At 28.9% G+C, this 27,881-nt stretch overlaps 1 protein-coding gene across 2 annotated transcripts in view; it reads right to left on the bottom strand.

Moving 5' to 3' along the window:
* Positions 1-27,881, bottom strand: part of LOC129907245 (uncharacterized) — a 236,637-nt gene that overhangs the window by 174,741 nt on the left and 34,015 nt on the right. The gene's annotated exons all lie outside the window — the stretch shown is intronic.

The following is a 27,881-nucleotide window of genomic DNA, read 5'->3' as shown; positions in this document are numbered from 1 at the left end:
ATAAAAAGCGTTAAAAAAATAGGGTTGCTTATACTCGGGGTTGAGAGCGCACAACTCTGCCATACTTATCTTTAGACAAGGGGTAGGTACTCTGGAAAAGTTGTTTTTTTGTAATCCTTCGCTTTTCAGCTTTATTTTTTTTTACATCGTATTCAACTAGCCAGGGGCTATTTATAATTAAACAAATGTATTCATGGGCATAGTTTACATAAAGACGGGTTAAGAATTGTCTAAGGACGCTGGCGACGACGAGGACAACTACGAGAGTAGAGTATAAAAGGCGACCGACCATGGCACTTAACAAAAAAAAAAAAAAAAGAATGCATTCTAACCCAACACGAATTTGCTAATTAAAATTGTGCCATTAATTTTGAGCTAAAGCTAAGGGTGGATATGGTAGAGATATAAATGGGGTTAGATGAGTTAAGCCACAAAAAGAATGTTTAGCTGTTGAAATTTTATTACTGGTGGATTAAATTCAATTTGAGTAATACCACGAATTTGTTTTATTTTATTATCGGTGATATATTTCATTGTTTTTTTGAGACATTTTAAACTTGTCTTATAAAGCTTCATTTACCGTTAATTACCTGTTTAATTACCCAAACGGAGTTTGAGGTGGCTATTTTGTTCTTTTATTTATCTATGGTTATAAAATGTGGTTCTTGTTTCAAATATTTGAGATTACCATCAACTTTACGTTACAAATAAAATCCTTTTTAACCTTAAAGATTAGATTTTACTGCCCATATTTTACTGAGGTTTATTTTTACTTTTTATAGGATTTTATTTGATTTAATAACTCTTTTTTCTTCATAATGAGTTTGAAGATTATGTTTCAATTTTACAATGGTGAATTTCATTACATTTTCTGAGTCATTCTTTTTGACTTGCTTGCAGTCAGTGTTTTTTTTTATATTTTGTGTGTTTATTTTAATGAAATTTAACCACACACAACTTTTTTAAATGGGCACGTATTTGACATTCTTTGAAAAATACGTGGTCACTGTGGCGTATGTGTAACATTTTTTTTTAAAACAAATTTTTATTCACACGAAAAGAAGATTATGTGAATTTCTGAGATAGTGTGAAATATAACTGTAATCACGAGTTCATACGTCCAAACAATCTTTTTTAAAATGCATTTACCTCGGTAAGTGTAACCCTGGATTTTTTCAAAAATTGGAGCACGAGAAAAACTGCTCAATGTTTATAAATTGGTGATAAATTGAATGAAATAAATTAAATTATTTAGTTAATAAACAAGGCTTTAATAGTTTTTACACTTTCTTAATTTAAAAAATTGTAATTGAGAGAGTACAAAATGCGAAAATGTATGTCGTTGTTTTAGTTCGATCATTTTGTTTTGTATTTGTTTCTTAGTCAGGCTTAAAATTTTAATTTTTAAAATTCTATTTTGGAATGAAATTGAATCCAACCAAAGAGTAAAACAAATTTGAAAAACTAATACTTTGTTTTTTTATAGAAAAAAAAAAAATTTATCGAAACTGATGCCAATTTTCTTGTATACTTGGAATACCATATAATAAAAAAAAAGGAAGATCAACTCAAATATTACCTTGGTTTTTTTCAAGAAAGTGGATCCCACAAGACCGTTTGTACCTACAATAATTTTTTTGGACCAAAAATAACGGAATCTGTCATTTGTCATTCACCAATTTTGGAAAAGCTTAATTTTCTCAAAAAGAGCCTTAACGATTTTGTTAAAAAAAAAAAAACAAATATTGGTTTTCAAACAAGATCGGAAATCATTATTAACTGTACCTTCATGTCATAAAACCATTTTTTTTTTTTTTTGTTTAATATGAATGACTTTAATATGAATGACTTATTCAATTTCAACAATTTTTTTATACAATGGCATTTACTACATAGTTTTGATATAAAATAAAAATAAAATAAAAAAAATACTAAATATTTGTTATTTACAAAGAAAAAACACTAACGATTTTGATTTTTTTTTTTTTCTTGAAAATGCATCTAAATAAAAGAAAACAAATTAGCTCCATACTTTTTTTTGGAGCTCAATTTCATTTGAGAAATAGAAGTTTACCAAATTTGTACATAAAGAGGCTTAATAATTTTAGCAACTTGAATTCAAAGAGCAAGTTCATGCGAACCAGTCGTGCATTTTATAAGCAAGAAATGTTATTTTTAACTTAAGATTTGTTAAAAAACTGAGTGAATTAAAAAAAAATAATTTTTAAATAAAAAATTAATTTAAATGAATTAAAAACTTTTTCTGAGCTATTGTGGTTATAAAAGAACAAATAGATAAAACTCAGAAAAAGTTTTAATTCATTTAAATTAATTTTGTATTTAAAAATTATTTTTTTTTTAATTCACTCAGTTTGTTCATTTTTACTTGCGATATAGGTACTATATATCAAGTTATGCATTCGTACAAAAAAAAAAAGTTGAGATAACATTTTTCCATGACATTACGATGGTAGACAATGCCAAAAAAGTGGGTCCCGGAAGTCCGTCTGTCTGTCTGTCTGTCAGTCTGTCTGTCAGTCTGTCTGTCTGTCTGTATAAGGAGCTACAGCCTAAACGGATGGACCGATTAATGCCAAACTTGGTATGTAGCGTTATTTGGCGACTCTCCAGAGGGGTTTTTGGAATTAATTTTTTTGGACCAAAAATAACGGTACTTGTCATATACCGATTTAAGTAAAATTGAAATATCTCAAAAACGGCTCTAACGATTTTGTTTAAAAAATTCAAATGTTAGTTTTGAGCTAAGGTCTATCTTCTAATGAAAAAATTTTTTTTTGAAAATCATTATTAACGGTACCTGCCATAGAACCGTTTTTTTCAAATCCGATTATCTCCGAAACTGCTTATTCGATTTCAACCAAACTTTTTGTGAAGAAGCATTTATATAATTTTAATATAAGCCAAAAATAAGATTTTGAAAAAAATAATTTTTGGATTTTTAAAAAAATTTTGAAAATTTTTTTTTTGAAAAATCAAATTTTCGAAAACGGGACATTGAATTTTTTTGAAATTTTGTTTTTAGATGTTGATTAGTGATTTCTAAAGTATGGCATACCAATTTTATTTTAAAACTTTTTTTCCAAAAAATTATTTATAAAAAATTAGTTTTTTAAAAAACGGCTCTAACGATTTTTAAAATTTTTTTTCTAAAAATGCATCTTAATATATCAATCAAAACTGCATACTTGTTTTGGAGGGCAACTTAATTTCAGATTTTATTTTATTTTTTTTTTAAACGAATTTTATTTTTTTTTTTTCCAAATTTCTATATAAAAAGTCTTAAAAATTTAAGCAACTTTAACTCTAAGAGCAAGTTCGTGCGACCCAGTCGTGCATTTTATTTTTAATTACTTTCAGTAGCCTTTTTTATGAAATAAAACTTATTTTTTTTATGAAAATAAACTGGGCTTTAATAAAAAGCACAAAATACTCATTAACTTGTTTTTTTGACTAAAATGATATGAAAGTGTAAAAAACAAATTAAAAATCGAAGAAAATTGTGTTTGATGCAAAATTGTGGCGAAACGGTTGTCCGCAGAAAAAAAAGTTTTGAGACAAACTTAAACTGTAGTAAATTCTTGATTGGTTGTAAAAAAGGTCTTTCAAATCCAACGTAGTTTGTCAAAGATAAGGCCAGTTAAAGGACAAGAGAGCAAAAATCATAAAAACCGTGGTAACTCGAAAACGGGACGAAAACGAGAAAATTACCTCTTGAGTTTTTCGACTTAAAATGACCTCAGGAATCCATGGTTTTCATTTGGGGTGGTGACTGTGGGACACCCTGTATAATTATCAAAAACTTGCATTGAGCTTTCTATTAAAATTTAAATTCAGTATTTAAAAAAACTTTCACCGCCCCAGCACGTTTACAATATATAGTGGATGGAGTAACTAAAGCTCAAACAATGGCAATATAAGGGAACCCGGCCGAACAGCTCTGATTTTTAATTATCTTTTTTTCAAACGTCGGTAATTAAAAATACTTTAAATTCTATACAGGGTGTCCCAAAAGTAATGGATCAAACGAAGTATGCTGATAGGGGACCTTAAGGGCTCTCAGAATTTGGTAACTTGTTCATCCCAAATCCTTACGGTTTTCGATTTAATGCGATTCTTGTGAAATTTCGAAAAATCCTTACTTTGCAACAGTATTTTGCTTCCTGCGCTCATAATTGATTTTTGTTTTTTAAAATTCTTTTACAAAAACATTGCCAAATAATTAGGAAAAATTAATTAATCAAAATATTTTTTATTCCATACGCCATTTCGCTGCAAATTAACTAACATTTTCAAGTTTTATAAAAAATCTATTTCTAACTTTTATTTGAGAGCAACATCGCAAAAAAAATTTGTACGGTGTGAGAATGGTTTATTATTTTAAAAAGTTGCCCTGTTATTCTAGTTTTCAAAAATGTATAAAAGTTTCCAAAGTTGCAGTTAGATCACAAAATATTACAATTTGAATTCAACAAAACACGGTTTTTCAGAACAAAAAACAACCAAAAATAAACACATTTTCTCGAACTGTTATTTGTTTATTTTTCTTTAAACAAAAGTTTCTATTTTTGTTTGTATTTTTGCTCTGAAAATCCCTGTTTTGTTGAATTCAAATTGTAATATTTTGTGATCTAACTGCAACTTTGGAAACTTTTATACATTTTTGAAAACTAGAATAACAGGGCAACTTTTTAAAATAATAAACCATTCTCACACCGTACAAATTTTTTTTGCGATGTTGCTCTCAAATAAAAGTTAGAAATAGATTTTTTATAAAACTTGAAAATGTTAGTTAATTTGCAGCGAAATGGCGTATGGAATAAAAAATATTTTGATTAATTAATTTTTCCTAATTATTTGGCAATGTTTTTGTAAAAGAATTTTAAAAAACAAAAATCAATTATGAGCGCAGGAAGCAAAATACTGTTGCAAAGTAAGGATTTTTCGAAATTTCACAAGAATCGCATTAAATCGAAAACCTTAAGGATTTAGGATGAACAAGTTACCAAATTCTGAGAGCCCTTAAGGTCCCCTATCAGCATACTTCGTTTGAACCATTACTTTTGGGACACCCTGTAGATTAAAAATTACCGGTGTTGCCGTTTTGATTTTTAAATTTAATTTAATTTTTTCTCAAAAATTTGCTTAAATTTCATAAATTTACTAATGCCAAAAAATTGTCTAGGCAATTAAAGGAAAACAACTATGTATATAGGAGTGAAGGACAATCTTCCAGCGTTAAGGTGATAAATGCAGTTTTCTCACAAATTAAGTTCAAACACAAAAAAAAATTTTTTGAAAACAACGGCAACACCTACAACATTTTAATATACATTTCTAAAAAGCTAGAAGCTTATTCATATGTGTAAAATTAGAATTAAATAAATTGAGGAAAGGGTTTTGAAAAAAATGGTAATTAAACTCAGATTTTTGAAAAAAAAAATTATTGAAAAAATTTTAACATGTCCTTTTTAAAACTTTTTCGTATTATAAAATGCAAATTTTTTGGCCACATTTATTATGAATTGAAATTATAAAAGGAAAAATGTCAATATGTATTACAGTTTATGAAAAAAATTAAGAGGTATTTCATTTTCGAAGAAGTTTTGAAAAAAAAAATTAACTTATTTTTTTTTTTTTAAGTTCAACATTCATATATAAAGTTATTTTTTTCTTCATTCAATAGCCTTTATTGTTGAAAGTTAAATAATAGGAAAATTTTAAAGTTCTTATTTGCCAAAGTCTTTGAGTAAATAAATTATTTCAATGCAAAAATTCAGTTTTTTACTTGCGATATAGGTACCTACTATATATCAAGTTATGCATTCGTACAAAAAAAAAAAGTTGAGATAACATTTTTCCCTGATATTACGATGGTAGACAATCTGTCTGTCTGTCTGTCTGTCTGTCAGTCTGTCTGTCTGTCTGTCTGTCTGTATAAGGAGCTACAGCCTAAACGCATGGACCGATTAATGTCAAACTTGGTATGTAGCGTTATTTGGCGACTCTCCAGAGGGGTTTTTGGAATTAATTTTTTTGGACCAAAAATAACGGTACTTGTCATATACCGATTTAAGTAAAATTGAAATATCTCGAAAACGGCTCCAACGATTTTGTTTAAAAAATTCAAGTGATAGTTTTAACTAAGGTCTATCTTCAAATGAAAAAATTTTTGTTTGAACATCATTATTATTAACTGTACCTGCCATAGAACCGTTTTTTTTTTCAAATCCGATTATCTCCGAAACTGCTTGTTCGATTTCAACGAATTTTAAAATTTTTTTTTGAAAAATCAAATTTTCGAAAACGGGACATTGAATTTTTTTGAAAAATTTCGTTTATAGATGTTGATTAGTGATTTCTACAAAATGGCATACCAATTTTATTTTAAAACTTTTTTTCCAAAAAATTATTTATAAAAAATTAGTTTTTTAAAAAACGGCTCTAACGATTTTGAAAATTTTTTTTCTAAAAATGCATGTTAATATGTCAATCAAAACTGCATACTTGTTTTGGAGGGAAATTTATTTTCAGATTTTATTTTATTTTTTTTTTAAAACGAATTTAATTTTTTTTTTGCCAAATTTCTATACAAAAAGTCTTAAAAATTTAAGCAACTTTAACTCTAAGAGCAAGTTCGTGCGACCCAGTCGTGCGTTTTATTCTCATGAAAATCCTATGAAATTGAAGTAATTTTTATTTTTTTTACTAAACTGTAATATATATTACCTTTTCCTCTTCGGAATTCAACTGATAATATTTATGGCCAAAAAAAAATTTTTTTAAACAAATTCATATTTAACTACAAAAAAGTTAAAAAAAAATCATTTAAAATTTTTTAATAACATTTTTTTTTCCAAAATTCTGAGTTAAGGATCATTCTTTCAAAAACTCTTAATTAAATTTAGTGGATTTAAATTTTACAGATAGAAATGAGATTCTGGCTTTTTAAAAACGTGTATGTAAATATTGTGGGTGTTGCCGTTGTGTTCAAAATATCTTTTTTTGTGTTTGAAGTCAGTTTAAAAAAAAAAAAATCATTTTAATTTTAAAAAACAATACGGCAACATCGACAATTTTTAACCTATAGACTTTAAAGTATTTTTAATTGCCGACGTTTGAAAAAAAAAGATCATAAAAAGATCATAAAAATCAGAGCTGTTCGGCCGGGTTCCCTAATAATTTGCTTTAGTTACTCCTCTAATACTCAAACATTCTCATATTTGTATGCATACAAAAAATATAGAAACTCGTTGTACCTAGATGCTTTAATTCTAACACATTCTTCTATTTAGCATTTTTATTGAAATTTTCATTCAATGAACAAGTCTTATCATAATCATCACCAAAGGATAAAAATCTTAATTCTAATCAAAATTAATCCTCAATCAAATCTTTTGATATATAAAGGAGGATTTAAAATGTATATAAATTAAAATGATACCAACCAACCAACGGTAGCCACTTGAATTTCTTTGAACCAGCAACTAAAGAGAGATTTATTTCCTGCATACCTACCAACTTAAATCTTATATAAAATTTAATTCCAAGTTCCAAGAAATTTTTTTTAAAAAATCCAAAAAAAACTAAATTCTTCTATATTCCTATATAATATACTTATGTATAGAAATGTAAAACCTTTATTAAGCCCCTTGAATAGCAGGAAATCCTTTTTGATTTTCTCTTCAGGTAAAACAAAATATTATAACATAGGTACACACCTAATGCTAACAAATCCTGTCTAATATTTATCAGCTTTATCAAATTTCAATTTGATTTGATTTTGTTAAAATTTTCAAGAGAGGAAAGGAGTTAACTTTATCATACATACATATTATAAATTCCAGTTATGGAAATGGAATATGACCTGCGGTCAGGTTTTGTAAACACAAACTCAAAATCCAATATGGCTAATTGAATTTAGTGAATTATTGTGATTAGAAACTTCTGTGTGTGCATTAGAAATATTATTTGTCTCCTCCATCCCATAGAGAAAGCATGTCCTGCCCATTTATTTAATATTATTTCATTTAATGAAATGAAACACATTTTGGTCAATACAACTGATTTAACATAAATATAGAACTTTATCTGCACACAAACTTATACATTTTGGAATGGAAAATATCCTTGTAGCTGGGCTATGTCAATAAGACATGGACATGGTCAATATCGAATCTATCTCTCTTTCCCAAGAACTATTTTATTTCTTATAGATCCTTGTTAGAATCTATTTTAAGTATTTTTTTTTTTCGAATTTGATTCAAACATACCAAAGATTCCAAACATGATAAAAAAACAAATAAATATTATTTTCCAGCAAATATTTATTTCGATTGGTGGTCCTGGGTCCTGGTCATTGCCATATTCAATATCGGATTAGCATATAACAGACTCATAGCCGTTAGATTCTTTGGCCTTAAAGACATGTTAAGGACGTGCACACGACATTATAGGGACCTAACCGAAGAAGTCGTTTGGTAAACCTCATAAATTTGTGTAACAGGTGTAAAGGTACATGACTTCGATTCTGCCGTGTAAAGCTTTAGGTGGTGGTATGTAGAAGGAAGGATGTGAAGGATACCAATCGCATATATAGCAATACAATTTAAATGCTTAATGTGTTCAGTGTTATATTATTTTTATTTATAGCTTCTTAGCAGTTATATACGAAATAAATATGCATATATATAATTTTTATTGCCTTACGAGTTACGAATATTCACTTGATATTACACACACGCCAGTTAATGGATTCGAAAAAGCCAGTTTTTGGGCCTGATTTGCTTCCGTTTATGGAAAACAGTTTTTTTTTTCGTTGGTCTTTAGATCATAATAATGACTTTTATATGCTTGAAGACCAAGAAAAGAGAAAAGATTTAAAGGTTTGAGTAGCTATAAGCCTCAAACGATGTTCGTTTTCATAAAATGTATGTGTTTCATTTTATTGCAATAAAGTAAATTGGCAGTTTTTGCACAAGGAAACAACATTTATATAAATGATTTTCTCATATACGTATGGAAAATGCATAAATCTGATTTATATGTTATGGGTAAGTCAAAAATAAATGAAATAATGGTCATATAAGAGAATAATTGCTTATAAGGAATTTTTGGTTATGGAGAGTTAATGGTTGTAGCAGTTAACTACATCACAACAATTCATTATCAATTTTTTTTTGACATAATCATTGAGATGAGGAAATAATAATGTTAAGCTTATCCCACACAACGTATCTACGCATAATTTAAAGGTTCTTAAAGTTTTATTATAAACTCCTGCTCAAAATTAACGCACACTTTTTTCATCTTTAGTTATACCCCTGCATCTTATTTACAATGGCTTTAAAATTATTTGTTGTATTTTTTTGTGTTTGCTAATTGTTTACCAAGTCAGAAAAATGCTAAACTGCAACAGTATTATCAACCAAAAAAAAGATAAACCAAATTTAGCAATTCAAGGTCTGAAAACTGATATTAAAATAATTTTTGTTTTTTAAGAAAAAAAAATTTTTAAAATGGAAGCGCGTGACAGTTCTTTCCAATAATTTTATTCAATACTTGGTATTGTCTCCTCTAGCCCATATGATAATTTGGAGTCGTCTATTCATTCCACGAATTAAATTTTTAAGGTTTTGTTGTAACTTTTCTTTCACTGCAGTTTTCTGTTGATCAAGAATGCTTGGAGGTGGATTTCGGCCGCAAATGCATTTTTTTCAACATCTCCTAGACATGTTCTGTTGAATTTAAACCCGGATATCTGTGTGGCCAATTCAAAGGTGGCATATTTTAATCTTGAAGATATTCTCAAACCACTCTAACATGCATTATCGTGCATCAGACTGAACTGTGGACCAAATCTAGGGGTGATTGGAACCGCATGCTGTGTGAGGATATCAGTCAAGTATCTTTGGGTACTTAAAGTAGGTCTAGGAGACCTCACTAACTCCGTAGGTGTTGTAAAGCTGAGTTTACTCCATGAAAATTTATGACTCATCTCTAAAAGGTTCCCGGGTTGACAGATAGACTTCAGCATACCTCTCCAAATCTTCCCCACAAACTTTTTATTCCATACCTTCAATTTAAGTTAACTCCTGTCTTATTTGAGAAAATAACCACGATACTGTGAGATAAATTAAAGTAGGACTTTTTTCTAAAATAAATATGATGTGCGTTAAATTTGAGCAGGAGTGTATTATTGCATGCATTGAAACGAAGTTTTGAAAATAAACTAAATACCTACTTCAAAGGTGGAACCGATTTTAATCAGGTTTTTATTTTCATTTGAATACAAATACTTTTTGTCATATTAAATTTTATTCAAATTAATTCGTTAAAAAAAAAATTATTTAAAAAAATCAATGATTTTTGGTTCTATTCAATGGTAAACACCTTAAATATTTGTGGGTTCTTAGGATTTAATTTTTTTTTTGAGTGCCGCGCATGAAATTTCGCAGTCAACAAAGGCGTCTCATGTTGGTAGTTTTTACTTTCGATCAGAGACCAGAAATAACAGTCAACCTTTAATTTCAATCGGTTTCTTTCTGAGAGTTACCACATTACTTTAAATAGTTTCGGTTAAGGTTTGAGATTTATTTTTAAAAATCAAAAATAAAGGTTATCGGTTGAGATTTATTTTTTATTTTTTTAAATATCTCTCAATGGTTAAGATTTTTACAAAAAAATAAATGCAAAAGGTCAACCTTTAACCGTTTTCTCTGAAAATAAATCAAAAATGGTCAGTTCAAACTAAAATGTCGAATATGTCAAGAATGTCTTTATATTGCAAAAATATATATGAAAAGGATGTTTCTTCTAAGTTTATGTATTAAATGAATCGTTTATTTCAGAAACGACATAAGTCCATGAGCATAAACTTTTCAGGAGCAACAAAAAACTGTTTTTTACTTAAAATTCCCCAACACTTCAAATTTAGAGTATGCCGAGTTATAATCTAGCCTAAGATGCATTTAGAAACCTTTAAAATATAAACTTGGACTTATGTCGAAACGAAATTTTTGTGGTAAAACTTTTGTTTTTATTTAGCTATAGTTTTTGAACCCTACTTTCGATTTTAATAAATTAAATAGCAGTAGATAGAGTAAATCTTTACCTTTTTATAGATGTATAATTTAAAGGCTTGCGTGTCATGATGTTTGCCAAAAAAATTTAAAACTGGTAAAATGTCATATTATTCAAGAGTTAAAAATGCTGCCACCACCAGAAATCTGGCTATAAGTTTTGAATCCTGAGTACAATTTTAATGAATTTAATAGATATAGATAGAGTAATTCACATAGAACAATATATATATATAACAAAAGGGGGTGCGTGTCAAGATTGCTGCCAAAATATTTTAAAACTGTTAAAAAGTCATGTATTTAACAGTCAAAAATGTTGTCATCGGGCGAAAATTTTCCATATATTTTGAACCCTTTTCTTTCAGTTTTCGTATTTTGGGGGGTCTGACATACTTAATTTTTTTTTTTAGAAGATGAATAACTATACATAAATGAGAAATTTCCAAAAAAAATTTTTGGAAAAAGTGGACTTATGCTGTTTCTGAAATAAACGATTCAAATTTTAATAGACTCTCAAAGTTCTTTAGACCCAAGATTATATCTCTTTTCGTTTTCGCCCGCCCAACTTCAAACGGCTATATCTCGGAATTATTTTGATGCCAAAAGGTAGCGGGGACTCTAACCTACATTTGGGTACAACTCACATCCCTGTAGGTGCACGCGTTCTCAAACCGGGAGAACTTTAAGATAACAAAAAAATTAAGCCCGATTCTGAAAAAATAGGCATGATGTGGCGGTTTAACATGAAAATTTTTTAAATCTGACAATGTGCAAAGCGTAGGCCCATGACACAAGCTATCAAGCGGTTTAGCTTCCAGGAGAGTTCTGTTATATTGAGACTTTGATTCGTTTACGTTCAAGATAATTAAGACATTGATTCGTTTACGTTCAGCACAAGACTGACTCAAACTTTTATTGAAACTTATTATTGGAAGAAAATGATAGAGATAGGAAGTGGGAAGAAAAGAAAAATGCAGATTTATGCATTTAGTGAAGATTGTTATTGCTTGTGTGGGATGTGGGATTTAATGTTTGAAATGAGATAAGGATGATATTTTAATGTGGAGTGAAGACCACACGTAAGTGTTATTATAAGATATGTGTATAGAGGATATTATAGAGGATGTGTACAGATAAGGGTATAGAGCATAGTATTATAGAGGATGTGTACATAACACCTCCCCCCTTAGAAAGGAAATTGTAAAAAAATTAGAAAGAAATAAAGAAATTACATTTTTATACATTGGTACTTAACCTAATATAATTATTTTACAATTTCTGAGTATTTTCATATAAAACTTTTTTTTTTAATTACATATTTTATACATATGTAGGTACTTAATCTAATATAATTATTTTACATTTTCTGAATATTTTCATATAAAATATTTTTTAATCATTTGTAGAAAATCCTTGCGAAATTTCTTGTTTAGAGCGTCTCATTGAAGTTGGAGTATGCGGAGCGATGTGAAGTCGAGGAGTGTATGGCAAAGAAATGTCTTCCGAAGATCCACTATCATGTGGGTTTGATTTCGTTTTATAATTATTGTAAATTTTAACCAAACATGGGTCATTTTGATTGTGTCGACAACATATGAGCTGGATAAGTCTGAAACATCCACAGCAGGATAAACAGTAGAGTATAATAATGATTGCGACTGCACTGACTAAGAATTGCATAGCCATTTTAAACCATCCGTTGTTAGCTTTTTGGATGTGATCATTGAAAAGTTTATCCATGTTCTCTTCTATTTTGTTTATTTGACTGGATGCTGTTTTTAATTCATCAAGGCGTATATTGGAAAGATTTATTGGGGATAGAAATAGTTTTGACTTGTTTTTTGATTTTAATTCACCACAGCAATCGTCTTCGAAAATTGGTATGTCTGGAAATATATGGTTGTATTCAGTCGATATTTTTGAAGTGGAAATAATTTGATGAGATGCTGAATATGCTCGGCATTCAGGCTGTAGTTTAAATAATCCTATTCCTTTTATGATATCATCTTTAATGTCTTCATCTTTGCAGCTGATGGTGATCAGTTCTTCTTGAGGACTCACGAAGATCCAAATGTTGTTTTTCAGAGGATGCCAAATTGAAATGTATCCTTGTAATATTTTCGTATTGCATTGTTCTGGTATATTTTTATTTAGTGTTGTAATTAGTTTTGTTTCGCAAGTTGGTGAAGTTGTAGTGGATTTTATAATATTATTTTCACAAATAGTCTTATCATTATAAATATTTTTACAATTTGATTCTTTATCTTCAATTGTTATATATGATAGCTTATTTACAGATATTGCTAAATAATTGGCTGAAGGATTGATAAAAATAAAGGAGTTATTTCTTAAAGGAACTGGGAGTGGATGTAATTTATATAGATTGAACTCTGTGTACGTAACCAAAGGAGTTTGTATGACAAAAACTAATTTGTTTTCTTTATAAAAAGCTTTTAATTTTGATATTTCAATTAGTTTAAAAGAATTGTCGTATTCCAAAGGCAATGGAAATGATTTTCCATTATTTAAACGATGAGTATTGTTTAATAATTCATCAATAAACCGTTTAGGTGTGATAATACTAGGGTGTAATATGTTTGTTTTCGAAAATAATATTGCAGATATAATTAAATCATATTGTTCGTTACATTCATTTATGAGATATGTTAGAAATGTCATATGAGAATTTAAAATCACTAGGATTTCTATTGAGTTTTCAAATTCATAAGTATTATTAAAGAATTCATTAAATTTGATAATGTTATCATTCAGTATATTTTCTGATACCTTTAAGGTATTTATTGTGTCATTAAAATTTGCAATAGTTGTTTTAATAATATGCATTTGATCTTTAAGAATGTATTTAATTGAAGAATCGTCGCTTTCAAGGTTATTAATTGCATTCATATAATTTTGAGCGTCATTGGCATCTGGTGTACCAAATAACCAATTAAGGGCGTAACCTCCACCATTGAATATTCCTCTCTTGGATCTTTTCTTTTTTAGTAATTGAGATAATGTTTCTTCTTTGAGAATGAGGTTATTAAATTGTAAGGAAAGAAAATTCAGTGATTGGTTACAATTATTTAAAAATGTAGATTCGCAAAATGATTTTGGTTGTTTTGTAGATACTGGTATATATTCTAGTTTACAATATGTCTTATGTGCACTGTGACATAAGGTTGATGTTTTATATTGAAATTTCTTAATAGCTTCTAATTTTGTCTGATAGTATGATATATCCAAAAATACAATCGTTTCGTATGTATCACTATAGAATTGGACTGTTCCAAGTTTCTCGTAAAAGATACCGCTACTTGTATTAATTTTATCGATTTCGTATTTTCCCATATCTGCAGATGTTAATTCCAAGATGTAGATCATGAGAGTATAGACCAATTTCATGATGGACCTGAAAAAGGTTTCAATCGATTTGAATGCACTTTTACAATTTTGTTACCAATTTTAATAGAATAATTTTGTTTTGCATGTATTTTAATTATACTGTAGGGACCTGTATATTTTTTATCTAATTTGTTAGATTGTTTATTTGCCAAGTAAACCTTGTCGTTTACTTTAAAATTTATAGGGTTAGCATTTTTATCATATCTTGATTTAGATTTAAGTTTGGAATCATTTAAATTTTCTCTGGCAATCTGATGGGTTTTATTAAGACGATATTTTAATTGATCGTAATATGAGTCATATGTATATTTCAAATCTGGGTTTGAGGTTATGGAAGTTGGGAGAATGGCCTTATGACCAAAGAGTAACTCATATGGAGTGTATTTGGAAGAAGAATGAACATGTGTATTATAGGCAAACATTGCTATTGGAACATATTTGTCCCAATCAGTTTGTCTTGAATTGATATAGTGCTTAAGATAGTCCTTGAGAGTCGAATGGGATCTCTCTAATGCACCATTACTTTGGGGATGGTATGCAGTGGTTATGAAATGTTTTATCTTAAAAAGTTTTAGGACATCTTTGATTAGGTTTGAGTTGAATTCGGTTCCTTGGTCAGAAAGAATAGACTTTGGAATTCCGAACTGTGAAATGAATAATATTAACTTATCAGCAACTGTGGTTGCAGTATGTATAGGTATGGGAATCGCATATGAAAACTTAGTTAAATCATCTTGCATTGTCAAGATGTATTTGTTACCATCTTCGGTTAACGGAAGTGGACCTACGATATCTATTGCTAGTTTTTCAAAAGGTTGTGAACTAGTACTGGTAATTTCCATTGGAGCTTTTCTTAATCTTCGTTCTGTTTTGTTCCGATTACATGAATCACAAGATTTAATATATCTCTTGATATCCTTTCGCATATGTTGCCACTTGTATCTATTATTAATTCTTTTAAGCATTCTATGAAATCCACAATGACCTGAGGTCGGAATGTCATGATTTTCTTTTAGAATTTGTGGAATTTGTTCCGGATTGGGATTTACTATGATATTCATATATATAGTTATTTTAATTTTTGAATTACGGAAAACATAAATAATTATGTCTCGACATTTTTCATATTTGAATTGGTTGTATTGATCAACCGGATTTGGTATAGAGATAGTATTTATTTTTTTTCTTTCGAGTTCGATTCTTAGATTTTGTATAGTATAAAAGAAATCTGAATACAGGGGCTTGTCAAAGAAATTTTGTTTTATAAAACAATGGAAAAACATTTGTTCATTTTCTGCAGTGGTCGTGAAATTAGAAAATAACTCGTGTGGAGTATTTTTAATTAATTCTGAGTTAATAGATTTAGAGAGTATTTCTTCTGTATAATTATTTTCATTGTCAATATCTAAGGCTGTGATGTATGCTATGGTTGATTTTGAATCAAGAATATTGTCATTACATTCACTGAAATCGAATATCGTTGGTAAAAGTGAATTATAATGGAATTTTACGTAATCATTAAATGTTTCTGTAATCTCAAAATGAAATATAGGGATTCTGGAAAGACAATCAGCATTTGAGTTGATTCGACCTGGTTTGAATGTAATTAGATATTCGTATTCTTCTAACCTCAATCGCCATCTAATTAATTTAGATCCAGGATCCTTTACATTGAATAACCATATAAGTGGTCGATGATCGGTTACGATCGTAAATTTTTGACCATAGAGATACGGACGGAAATGTTGTATAGACCAGACTATAGCGAGTAATTCGCGTTCGGTAGTGCTGTAATTTGATTCAGTGTGATTAAGAGTTCTACTAGCATAAGCTATAGGAAGGTCAGATTTTCCATCATGCATTTGGCTAAGTACTGATCCAATCGCAAAATTGGATGCGTCGGTAGTAAGAATAAATTGTTTAGAAAAATCTGGGTATTGTAGAATTGGACTTGAAGTAAGTTTAAGTTTTAAAGCTTCGAAAGCATTTTCTTGTTCTTGAGTCCATTGATACGGAAAATCTTTTTTTAAAAGCTTAGTTAAGGGTTTAGTCAGTAAAGAAAAATTAGGAATGAAGCGTCGGTAATAACCAGCTAGACCTAAGAATGATTTAATTGATTTAGTATCCTTTGGAACGGGAAAATTTTTAACTACTTCAGTTTTCTTAGGATCAGGTTTGACACCTTTATCGCTTATAATATGACCTAGATAATTTACTTCTTTCCTTAAGAACTCGCATTTTTCTATTTGTAATTTGAGATTATTTTTCCTAAGCCTTTCGAATATATTTCTTGCTTTTAAATTATGATCAGAGATCGAACTTGCATATATTACAATGTCATCTAAGTAAACGAAACATTGAAGTCCTTGTAAGCCTGTTAGAATTGTATTCATTAGTCTTTGAAAGCAGGCTGGAGCATTTTTAAGGCCAAAGGGCATACGAACGAATTCGTAATGTCCTGTTGGTGTGGAAAATGCGGTTTTTTGAGCATCATTAGGGTTCATTTGGATTTGATGAAATCCAGATGCCAAATCTAATGTTGTGAAATATTTCGCATGACTCAGTTGGTCAAGGATTTCACTTATGTTTGGTAGTGGATACGAATCTCCTACCGTGACATTATTGAGTTTTCGGTAGTCTATGACTACTCTCCATTTTTTCTCACCTGAAGCACCGGGCTTCTTGGGGACAATCCATAAAGGAGCCGACCATGGTGATACTGAAGGTCTAATGATACCTTGTTTAAGCATTTTAGAAATTTGACATTTCACTTCATTTTTGTGAACTTCTGGATACCTGTATGTCTTTGCGGCAATAGGCACATTATTTCCAGTATTTATTGAATGCGTAGTAGCATCAGTACATGTTAAGAATTCACCATCTAAGTGAAAGATGTCATTGAATTCTTCGCATAACGCGTAAACTGAATCTTTTTCTTCTTTATTAAGATGTGAAACACGTAAATTGCTTCTTAATGTTTCTAATCGTTTCGAATACGAGGGTTTATTGTTATTTAGACTAAAAGCGAATGCAGATTTAGGTAAAGGTTCAAGATTTAGAGATAATTGCTTAACTGCACATATTTTATTAGTTGTATTAAGAATTGAGGCATAAGCTTTATTGAATTCGTTTACTTTTGTAATGGCTTTAGATAAATAAACACCTTCACAAATTTCCGTTTCAGGTAATATTCCTTCAAATATATGAGGGTTAGCTATATCAATTTCTACTAGGGTTTCACTTCTAGGACTTAAAAAATACATTGAACTTGGATATATTTCTAAGCAGTTGGTTTCTCTGAAACATAAGGTATTATTATTGTAATCAATTTTAGCATGATTTCCTCTTAAGAAATCGTTACCGAGAATACCGTCATGTGGTATGTTCGAACTTTGATTTATGATATGGAAATTTTGTCTTATTTGAATTGGAAGTGGATCACCAATATCTAAGATACAAGATCCGATCGTGTATATTGTATTTCCTATGCTAATACCATTGAGGTTTAATTTATTATTATTATTGATATTTACATTTGGTTTAAGAACGTTATTTTTTAAAATTGAGACACTAGCACCAGTGTCTAATAAAAGATTTAAGTATTTCTTATTTGCCTGAGGGCAACTTATTTTCACTATTGGTAACTTATGCAAATTAGAAGAAAAGAAAATATTTCTTTTTAAATATCGGTTGCCATTTGGGGATCCTCCAGCAAGGCAACTTTTACTGGAGTATTCAGTTGGTTTTTTTGAAAGTTATTCGGATTCTGGTGATTATTGTAACCACTTTGATTTCGGTTATTATTGAACTGTCGCTTACGACATTCTTCTATATTGTGACCAATTTTCTTGCAATACTTGCAACACTTAATTTCTTTGGAGTTTGGAGAAGATTTTTGAATATTCGTCGAAGAAGCAACGTTCACACTTCGTTTTTGGTTTCTGCAATTAATAGTATTATGCGTATTGGTTTTACATGTGGAACAATACAAACGTTTATTATTACACATATTATTAATTCGTTCTTCTGTCAGAGCAGAAGTTATGGCTTCATTTAAATTTTTTGGTTCCTTCATTCTTAATGACTGCGAGATATTTGGACTTGAAAAATATACTAATCTATTAAGAGCTATCTCTTGAAGCATTTCAATTTTACCTGCCAATTTAATTTGATCTGAAGTTGAAGAGTTTGTAGAGTTTATGCATCGTTTAAGAGCACTTTCTATTCGACAAGTGAATTTGTTTACCGGTTCATTCGGTGCTTGTTTACAATTAATTAATTCATAAATTAATTGCGAATGATGTTTTGAGTCTTGATATAAATCTTTAAGAAAATTTTTTAAATCGTCCCAATTTAAAAACACTCTATTAACACAAGCAGTTTTTGCTTTCCCAGTAATTTGGGTTTGGATGTAGTCGAGCAATATGTATTTTTGCGTGGCTGTAGCCAGTGCGAAAGCGCGGTTACAATCGCTTATGAATGATGACAGTTCTTCGCGATTGCCATCGAAGGGTTTTATAAATTTTATCAAAATATTAATTGGGATATCTGGGTCTTTAGGAGGGGTTAGGGAAGATTCTTCTTTTGAATCTTTTAATTCTTTTGAATCTTTTGATTCTTTTGAATCTTTTGAATCTTTTTTATCTATGTTGTCGCCCGTCATTGTTAGGTATATTTTTTTTTTACAATATAAAAATATAAATTTTATGTTTTTTTTTATGGCTACGATTACAAATATTAGTATTTAAACACTTATAGTTACGTTTGTACTTATAATTACGTTTGTTTTTATACACTTCAATTTTTTTTTTTTTTACACTGCAATATGTTGGTCAATAAGTTGACTATTAAACGTTTTGGAGATAGATATTTAACTTCTGACACCAATGTTATATTGAGACTTTGATTCGTTTACGTTCAAGATAATTAAGACATTGATTCGTTTACGTTCAGCACAAGACTGACTCAAACTTTTATTGAAACTTATTATTGGAAGAAAATGATAGAGATAGGAAGTGGGAAGAAAAGAAAAATGCAGATTTATGCATTTAGTGAAGATTGTTATTGCTTGTGTGGGATGTGGGATTTAATGTTTGAAATGAGATAAGGATGATATTTTAATGTGGAGTGAAGACCACACGTAAGTGTTATTATAAGATATGTGTATAGAGGATATTATAGAGGATGTGTACAGATAAGGGTATAGAGCATAGTATTATAGAGGATGTGTACATAACAGTTCAAAGATTCGGGGATTTTTCGAAAAAAATTTTGACCCCAACTTTCAAACGCGATTTTCTCAGAATTTTGAAAAAAAAATTGAGAAACCGGATCATACCACTATCGGGTAGCTGAGAATATAAGCTTTCATATGGCACCACTCCCATGTCTCTAGGAATTGATACATTCGCAGATGAGATTTATTTTTTTCTCTCAGCGATAAATCTCACTGGTTGACCGAAACATAAAAAAATACAAAATAATGGTTTCTCTCAGACCTTGACCGAATTTTTTCTTTTTTAAAAATAAAGGTTATTTTATGACCTTTATTGAAAATGGCGAGAAATAAGAGTTATTAAGGAACCTTTCAAAAGGTTGAGATTTATTTCTAATCTCTGCTTTCGATACATATATGTTTGTTAGGTAAGAACCTACTGTATAGTTACAAAAGTAACTTTAAAATAAAAACAAGTAGGTACCTAAGACTTTCGAAAAATGCATTCATGCATTCTATTAAAAAAATTCAATTTTTTATTTGAAAAACTCAAGTGTAGAATACTTTTGAATGACAGACAACTTTTTTTTTTTTTTGTAAAATGTTTGAAAATTTGTATTTAAAATACAGTCGACTCAATCTAAGTCGAACTTTAACTGGACCCAAACATTGGTTCGAGTTAAAGCGAAATTCAAATAAGAAGGAGTTCAACTTAAACGGAGTCGACTGTACCTATATTATTTTTTTTTTTAAATAGTTCCAAAATCTTAAAAAAGTTTGTAAAAAATTGCTTTTAAATTATGAAAGTAATGATTTTAATTTTTAAACAAATTCAGTCTAGGTACAACAAAAATTTCGGACAAAAAAAATTTAACTGTTTAAGAGAAAATAATAAAGTAGGTATGTATTTATACAAATTTTTAAACATTTTCCGCTCAAGTAGCACAAAAGTCTAAAATACACCAAAATATTTGGTGTATTTTTTGCACTTTCGTGATATATATTTTTAATATAAAAAATACACCATTTGCTCGTACATAATAAACTCCGGTGGTTAAAAAAATATACCGGTTTTTGGTGTATAAATGGTGCTAGTGGTATATTGTATGATCTGGTTTTTGGTGAAAAATATCCCTTTGAAATTGAAAAATACACAATAAATCTATGGATAAAATACACCATTTAAATTATTCTGATTTAAAATTTGAGTCAAAGTTTATTTTTTACCTCAAACAGTTTGATGAATTTTAATTTACACCATTTCTTATGAAATAAATGAAAATGAATTTTTATTCACTTTCATAATATTGCCATAAGAAACTAATGGTTAGGGTAAGGTGGTATAAGAGTGCGCAATTTAGACAAAACACCAAATAAAACAATAACAAAAAGAATTTAACTACTTTTTTTATATATAGTTTTTAGTTAGTAATCAAAGCAACGAAAAAAACTTAAAACTGGTAACAAAAATGTGTTGATTCAATAGTTATAAAGAAAATACCACTTTAGGTCATTTGCGCACTCTTATACACACTATTGTGTAAGAGTGCGCGGCTTAGTTTGTAAGAGTGCGCAGCTGCGTACAGGTGTAAGTTCGCACAAAAGTCGCAAACAAAACTGCCTATATTTAAATAAACAGAGTATTTTTCAACCCATCACTCCTTGCATGAGGAACAATCAATTTAGTCTTCGATTAATGGTTCCGAAAAAATTTCAATATTTCCTAGTTACTTTCATTCGCTTGTTTTTTGTAAAACTTGTATTTTGTTTCTTTTTGGTTGGAATTGCTTTTTCTAGCTGCTATTTGCTGGTATATGGACAAATGCCAGTTATTTTGAAGCCTTGGATAGCATTTACTGCTCTTATAACCCGCGCACTCTTACACGTTCAGACATGTAATCGAAGAATATATATGTATTTCACAATGCACTTTATGACCAATCTTACGTGTTCCTCAAATGTTTCTTTTTGTCGACTTTTCAATGTCCCATACTTTGTTTATTGTTATTTTTTGTTGTTAAGCGGAAAATTTAATTTGTTTGGCAAGAAAAATTGGAAAAAAAAGTTCTAAAAAACTTAAACTTAACTAGCACCTCTGTTTACAAACACATTTGCATGAAATTTTGACAGCAGATCAAACTCGTTTAGATCTTTCCAAAATAAGTGCATTCAGTCTTATATTCCCCTTCAAACCGTAGAAAATCGCTTTGCGCACTCTTATCAACCGTGCACTCTTATACCATCCTACCCTAAATATGATTTTGTTTGCCGAATTTTAAAACGAAACACATTCTTTCTACTAATTTTAGATATTTCCCCCTCTAAAAATCGAGCGCCTCAAAAATGTCAGTGAATTAATGATTTTTTTTTCGATTTTAAAAATCAGTTTTTCAAAAATTATAATTTTTTGTTGTTTTTACATTTTTTTAGAAGAGTTCTTGTATAACATATTATACCGAATCGAAAAAACCAAGAATGCGGGATAATTAGGTTAATATACTTTTAAAGTAAAATAATTAATCGCTGTCTTCTTTTTTTAAATGGCGGCCATTGACAAATATGTCGTCTCCCACTTTTGCATTCTGGTGAATTTTATGTCCACAGGGTGTACTTCATACACCAAAAAGAGTGTACAAAATATACCGTTTAAGTTGATTTCAGAATCGAATAATTTTATGCACCATTAATGGTATATTATAAAAACAACTGAATATAGGTGTATTTTTTGCACTGAATCTTAAAAAAATGTTTAAATTTTTTACAGAAAAGACAGTGGTATAATTTTTATACCAATAATTTGAGAAATACACCATATTTTTTCAATTTCCTCAATTTTACACCAAAATTAATGAATTTACACCAATTTATACACCAGTGTGCTACTTGAGCGGAAAAAAAATAGTTTAAACAAAAATGGTTAAAAACAAAGTTTCAAAACAAAAAACTTTGACCCCTTTTGAAAACAGGGGGGTCATTCCGTAATTTTGAAAACGATAATCGAATCGATGATAATCGTTTTACAGTTTGAGAATCTTTAAAGCTATTTTAAGTCAAATAGTTTATATAAACAAAAGTTTTCGTATCCTTAGAAGTCGTATTAGTCTAGGTGATTTAGTAGTTGCCTCTTACTCGGGTGTCCGACGTTCGTTTCCAGAAATTGAAATTGTTTTTTTTTTTTTTTTATTTTCTCAATAATCGTCAATAAATAAACGATAGTTAAATAGGTCTCGTTTTTGGAGAATTTAGTCGTTTTTGGATGCAATATTTGATTTTTTGAAAGTGTTTATTAATTTATTCCAATCACCGATTAATTTGCAAACTCCACAAACAAAAAAAATATTAATGATTAATTTCTACAAATAACCATAATGTTAGAGTAAATTATTTTAATATGGTATCGAAAAACTATTCGTTTTTTAGTACAAGATATAGGCGGAATGTATGTTGAACGGCGTTGTTTAAATTAATAGTTTCTAATATTAAAACGAACGCTTTTTTGGATAGACGAAAGTTTTGAAAAAATCTGTGAGAATTATTATTAAAATGGTCATGTACACTTACCTACGCGTTGGAAGAGACAAAGGATTTGATTTGTCTCTAAGTTGCCTTCTTAATCGTATCGTACCTATATAATTTTTGAAAATTTTTACTTTCCAAAATTAATGCCTTTAAACGTTGCTATATAGCTGCATCAATATGAATTTTTTTAATGACCCAAAAGTGAAAACTTACATACATTGAATATAATTTTGGAAAATGCGTAAAGTGTTTTGTTACACATATTAAAATAATTTACTCTAACATTATGGTTATTTGTAGAAATTAATCGTTAATATTTTTTTAGTTTGCAAATTAGTCGGTAATTGGAATAAATTAATAAACACTTTTAAAAAATCAAATATTGCATCCAAAAACGAATAAATTCTCCAAAAACGAGACCTATTTAGCTATCGTTTATTTATTGACGATTATTGAGAAAATAAAAAAAAAAAAAAAACAAATTCAATTTCTGGAAACGAACGTCGGACACCCGAGTAAGAGGCAACTACTAAATCACCTAGACTAATACGACTTCTAAGGATACGAAAACTTTTGTTTATATAAACTATTTAGGAAATATTGAAACAGAATTGACTTAAAATAGCTTTAAAGATTCTCAAACTGTAAAACGATTATCATCGATTCGATTATCGTTTTCAAAATTACGGAATGACCCCCCAGATTTTTTAGAAAAAAAAATGGTTTTTTTTTTTAGAAAGTTCAAAAATCTGGTTTTCGAAAAATTTTATTTTATGGTTAACTTTAAGGATTTAAACAGCAAACCATAAAACTTTTTTCAAGTTGCTACGACGCACAGTGCGTTGACCAGTGGACAAAAATAAAAAAATCAAGTCCATTATATGACAAAAAACCGGTGCTTAACATGAAATGAAGGGCTCATATTCTACAATAATAAAACACAGTTTTTTACTGTTTATATTCAAGATTCAAAAAGATTAGTGGTGTTTTTCATGGTGTTTTGATTATTCAAGCTTAGGTTCAAATTGAAGTTTATCATTTTTTTTTCAGCAAAAACAAATGTTCTTGACTTTTTTTTTTGTTAGGGGGAAGTGGTCACCCTTCGTACACGGTCACCCTTCGTACAGTGAGCTTAAAACAAAAACTAAACGGTATTCAAACACGTGCTTACTAGTGTGCATAGACATAGTAGTCGCCGAGCTGCTGGATAAGTTTTGAATCCTAAGTGCAACGGATACGGTCGCCTTAAGACTTTCAGTGTTTTTTAGTGCTCTGAGTAATTTTTGTATGTACATTTGATGTCATGTTGTGTTTAAGTTAAGTATGTTTTTGGCTAAACAGTAATGAAGAATTGTTGTTTAAAGTGTTAAATTTGTGTTTTAATTATAAATATTGCAAAATCTCAGTACATTTTTTCAAAAATCGATTTTTCTGCATTATGTACAGCTTGGGGAGCATTCGTACAGTCAAACATGGGGCACATTCGTACGCATACGTATGCCCGCCAGTAAATTTTCTTGAGCAGATAACAATCTAAACACGGAGTTACAGTTTTATTGAAATGAAATTTAAACCTCTATAATAAGTTTTTCGCATTCTATAGTAAATTAAGGTTGGTATTTTTATATATGTAAATAATGATTTGTTTCAGAATCGTCGAATCGCGAAAAATTAAGTTTTTTATTTGTTTTTGTTTTTTTCTGAGTCAAGTTCAATTAATTAATAAAATAATAAGTAATTAAATGTTTTAAAACTCAAATTTGGCATTTGACAAATCAAAAGTTAGTCAAATTAACGTTTTAAATATCCTGTACGAATGTACCCCACGGGTGGGGAGGATTCGTACAAAAATCTAATCCCAGTAAAATGGCTATAACTATTTAAGCCTTTGACTTAGAAGTGTCAAATTTTTTTGTAAAGTGTAATAATATACATAGTACAAATAAAGTCCAATTTCTCGAAGCTGGAGTGAGTAAATAAATAACTAAAAATAAATAAGTAAAAACTGTACGAAGGGTGACCACTTCCCCCTAATTATCAAAATGAATATCTGCTGATCAGATGCGTATTTCAGTTTGTTTTTGTAAAGTGAAATTAGTATTTTAAAAAATTAACCTAAAAAAGGCTGTTTTTTGTGACTCAAAAACTAAATTTATATTAGACTGTAGCAAGCTGTAGCAGAATCTTGTATGCCACTAGATTCCCTTATATTTCTACTTTAAACACATGGTCACCTTTTTTGCTCATACTTGCTCATCTTCAATATATTTACATTTTTGTATACCTACTCATTTTTAGCACTTAAAAACAAGGATTTTTTCGAAAAATAGGCTTAAATTGCAAAATTTTCAAAGATTAAGGTGCTTTACGTGTTTGTTTCAAGTAAAACAAAAAACTGTGGATGTTCCAAATATTTTGTTCCAAAATATCGAGGAATTTAATAGCACTTTTGTCGTTTTTTTGACAATACGACTGTATTTACAACGCTTTATGAAATCGTTAATTGTCATGTACAGAAAAACTTATATTTTTGTGGATATGAAACTCGTCCGTTTGTGTAAAATTAGTCAAATTTTCTTTTGATCAGGAATAGATCTTCAAGATAACTATCGTCGCTTGATGTCAAATACTTTTTTTTAGGGATTTCAACTACAGAGTTGTCTCTAATTCGATAATAAATTAAATGTGTGGATCAGAATCAAAACCCATTATATCCACTTTTCAAAAAAAAATGACTTAGGTATGAGGTTTTGTTCTTATTTTTCAAATGCATATGTACGTGGGCCAAATTTGAATCCCAAATTGTATTTTATGGCTAAGATATCAGACCACAAAATATGAAGAAAATAGCAAAATCCATACATTTTTTGATTTTCTAATTTTGTTTTTCTCGATTTACTCGAAATCTCTGAAAGTGGATAAAATGGGTTTTTATTCTAATCCACACAAATATTTATTATTTTTTTGTGAAATTTATCATTTATTTGGTGAAATATACAATGAATATGTGTTTCTGAAGGTATTCTTATTCAAAGGTACACAAATCATTTATCCCCCATACACTCGACGCACTGTGCGACGTTGTGTTTTATTAATACTTCGAGCTGTTAATTAATATACCTAAATCAAAATAGCGCGTACAAGATAAAAAATGTTTTGATAAAATAATTCTTCTCAGTTTTTTATTCTATTTTTGAATTCATAATACTAGTATTTTTCACCTCTCAAAAAGTACTTAACAAAATATTCATTTGTAAAAGTTAAAGAATATTCTTTTATAATTTTTATGATATCAAAACCTAATTTGACAGTACGAAAATAAGGACTTTGAACAAGAAAAAAATTCTAAAATTCTAAAATTCTAGAAATATTTTTTGTTTTTTGTTAATTTGTTAGTAAAAAAATTAATCTTTACCATACAACATAACTCATGCTCAAATCTTTTGATAATAATTTATTGCCAAACATTAAAATTACAAAATTTGTACCTTCGTTCTTTCGATTATGACAAAATTATTGTGCATTTAAATTCAAATTGGTTGTTTTAATGAACTTATGGCGACTTAAATTACATTCCCAAGAGCTTTTAAATGAATAATGCCCTGCTTCCTTCCTAAGAAATAAATTTTCAATAGGATAGATTTTTCATTAATCACAAAACTTTTCTCATCCATTTTCAAAATAATAATACCTACCTAAATAATTAAAGAAAAAAATTCTCATCTTTTTTCAATGCATTGAATCTTCTTTGAAAAAAACTCATTTCTCAGTGCTATATTTTTTTGTTTTTCGTTTTTTTTTTAATCAAAAAAGTTGATTTTATTTTCATAATAAAATCCCTAAAATGTTTGGCAAAAAGGTTCTCGAAATAATATATAAATAGATTATATAAAAATATAAAATGCGTTTTTAATGGATTTAAAAAAGTAGGTACCTAAAACAAAAAAGTAAACAAAATTCTCTTTAAAAGAAATTAAACTTTCATTAAACTTAATAACTTTCTTTAAAATTATGTTGTTCCAAGGAAAATATAATTTACAATATTTTTTTAAAATTTAAACAAAGACAAATTTTTCCAAGAAAAATATTTTGTGAGCTTCCCTTTAATATAACTTTGATTACTTTGTACGTACAAAGAAAATTCTGTGAAGACAAATAAATGCAATCAATAAAATGATTGAGCAGAAATCAGGTACCAGTAACAAAAAAAAAAAACCTTAAAAATTGCATTCAACATGCATATACACTAAATGGAAAGGAAATCAATCTTTTGTGCGTTTTATTCAAAAATTGACATTTAAAATAAAAAAGAAGCCATATTATGTGAATGTCCATTGAAAACAAACATAAAATGCATGCATGCTAAGTACTTCACAATGTATTCAAGTGCTTCGAAAAAAAAAAAAAAATCCTCAAACAAACTACTACTACAAACATCAATATGATATGTCTACAGTACACGTTCCTACATTATTTTTGAGTGCCAGGTATACTCTCAAAAACCATCTCACTTTCAAGTATGCAATGCATCATGCATAATTTATATCAAAAGCACCCTGAAGTGCTTTTCAATTTTATAATATGTATTCACAAAAATATAATACACCAATAAATATAAAGTTCATATTTTTAAAGCCATCATA

The sequence above is a fragment of the Episyrphus balteatus genome, chromosome 1, assembly GCF_945859705.1.
Source record: "Episyrphus balteatus chromosome 1, idEpiBalt1.1, whole genome shotgun sequence".
In the NCBI taxonomy this organism is placed as follows: Eukaryota; Metazoa; Arthropoda; class Insecta; order Diptera; family Syrphidae; genus Episyrphus; species Episyrphus balteatus.
Note: the sequence above shows the minus strand (reverse complement) of the source record. Positions and strands in the feature narration are given on the sequence as shown.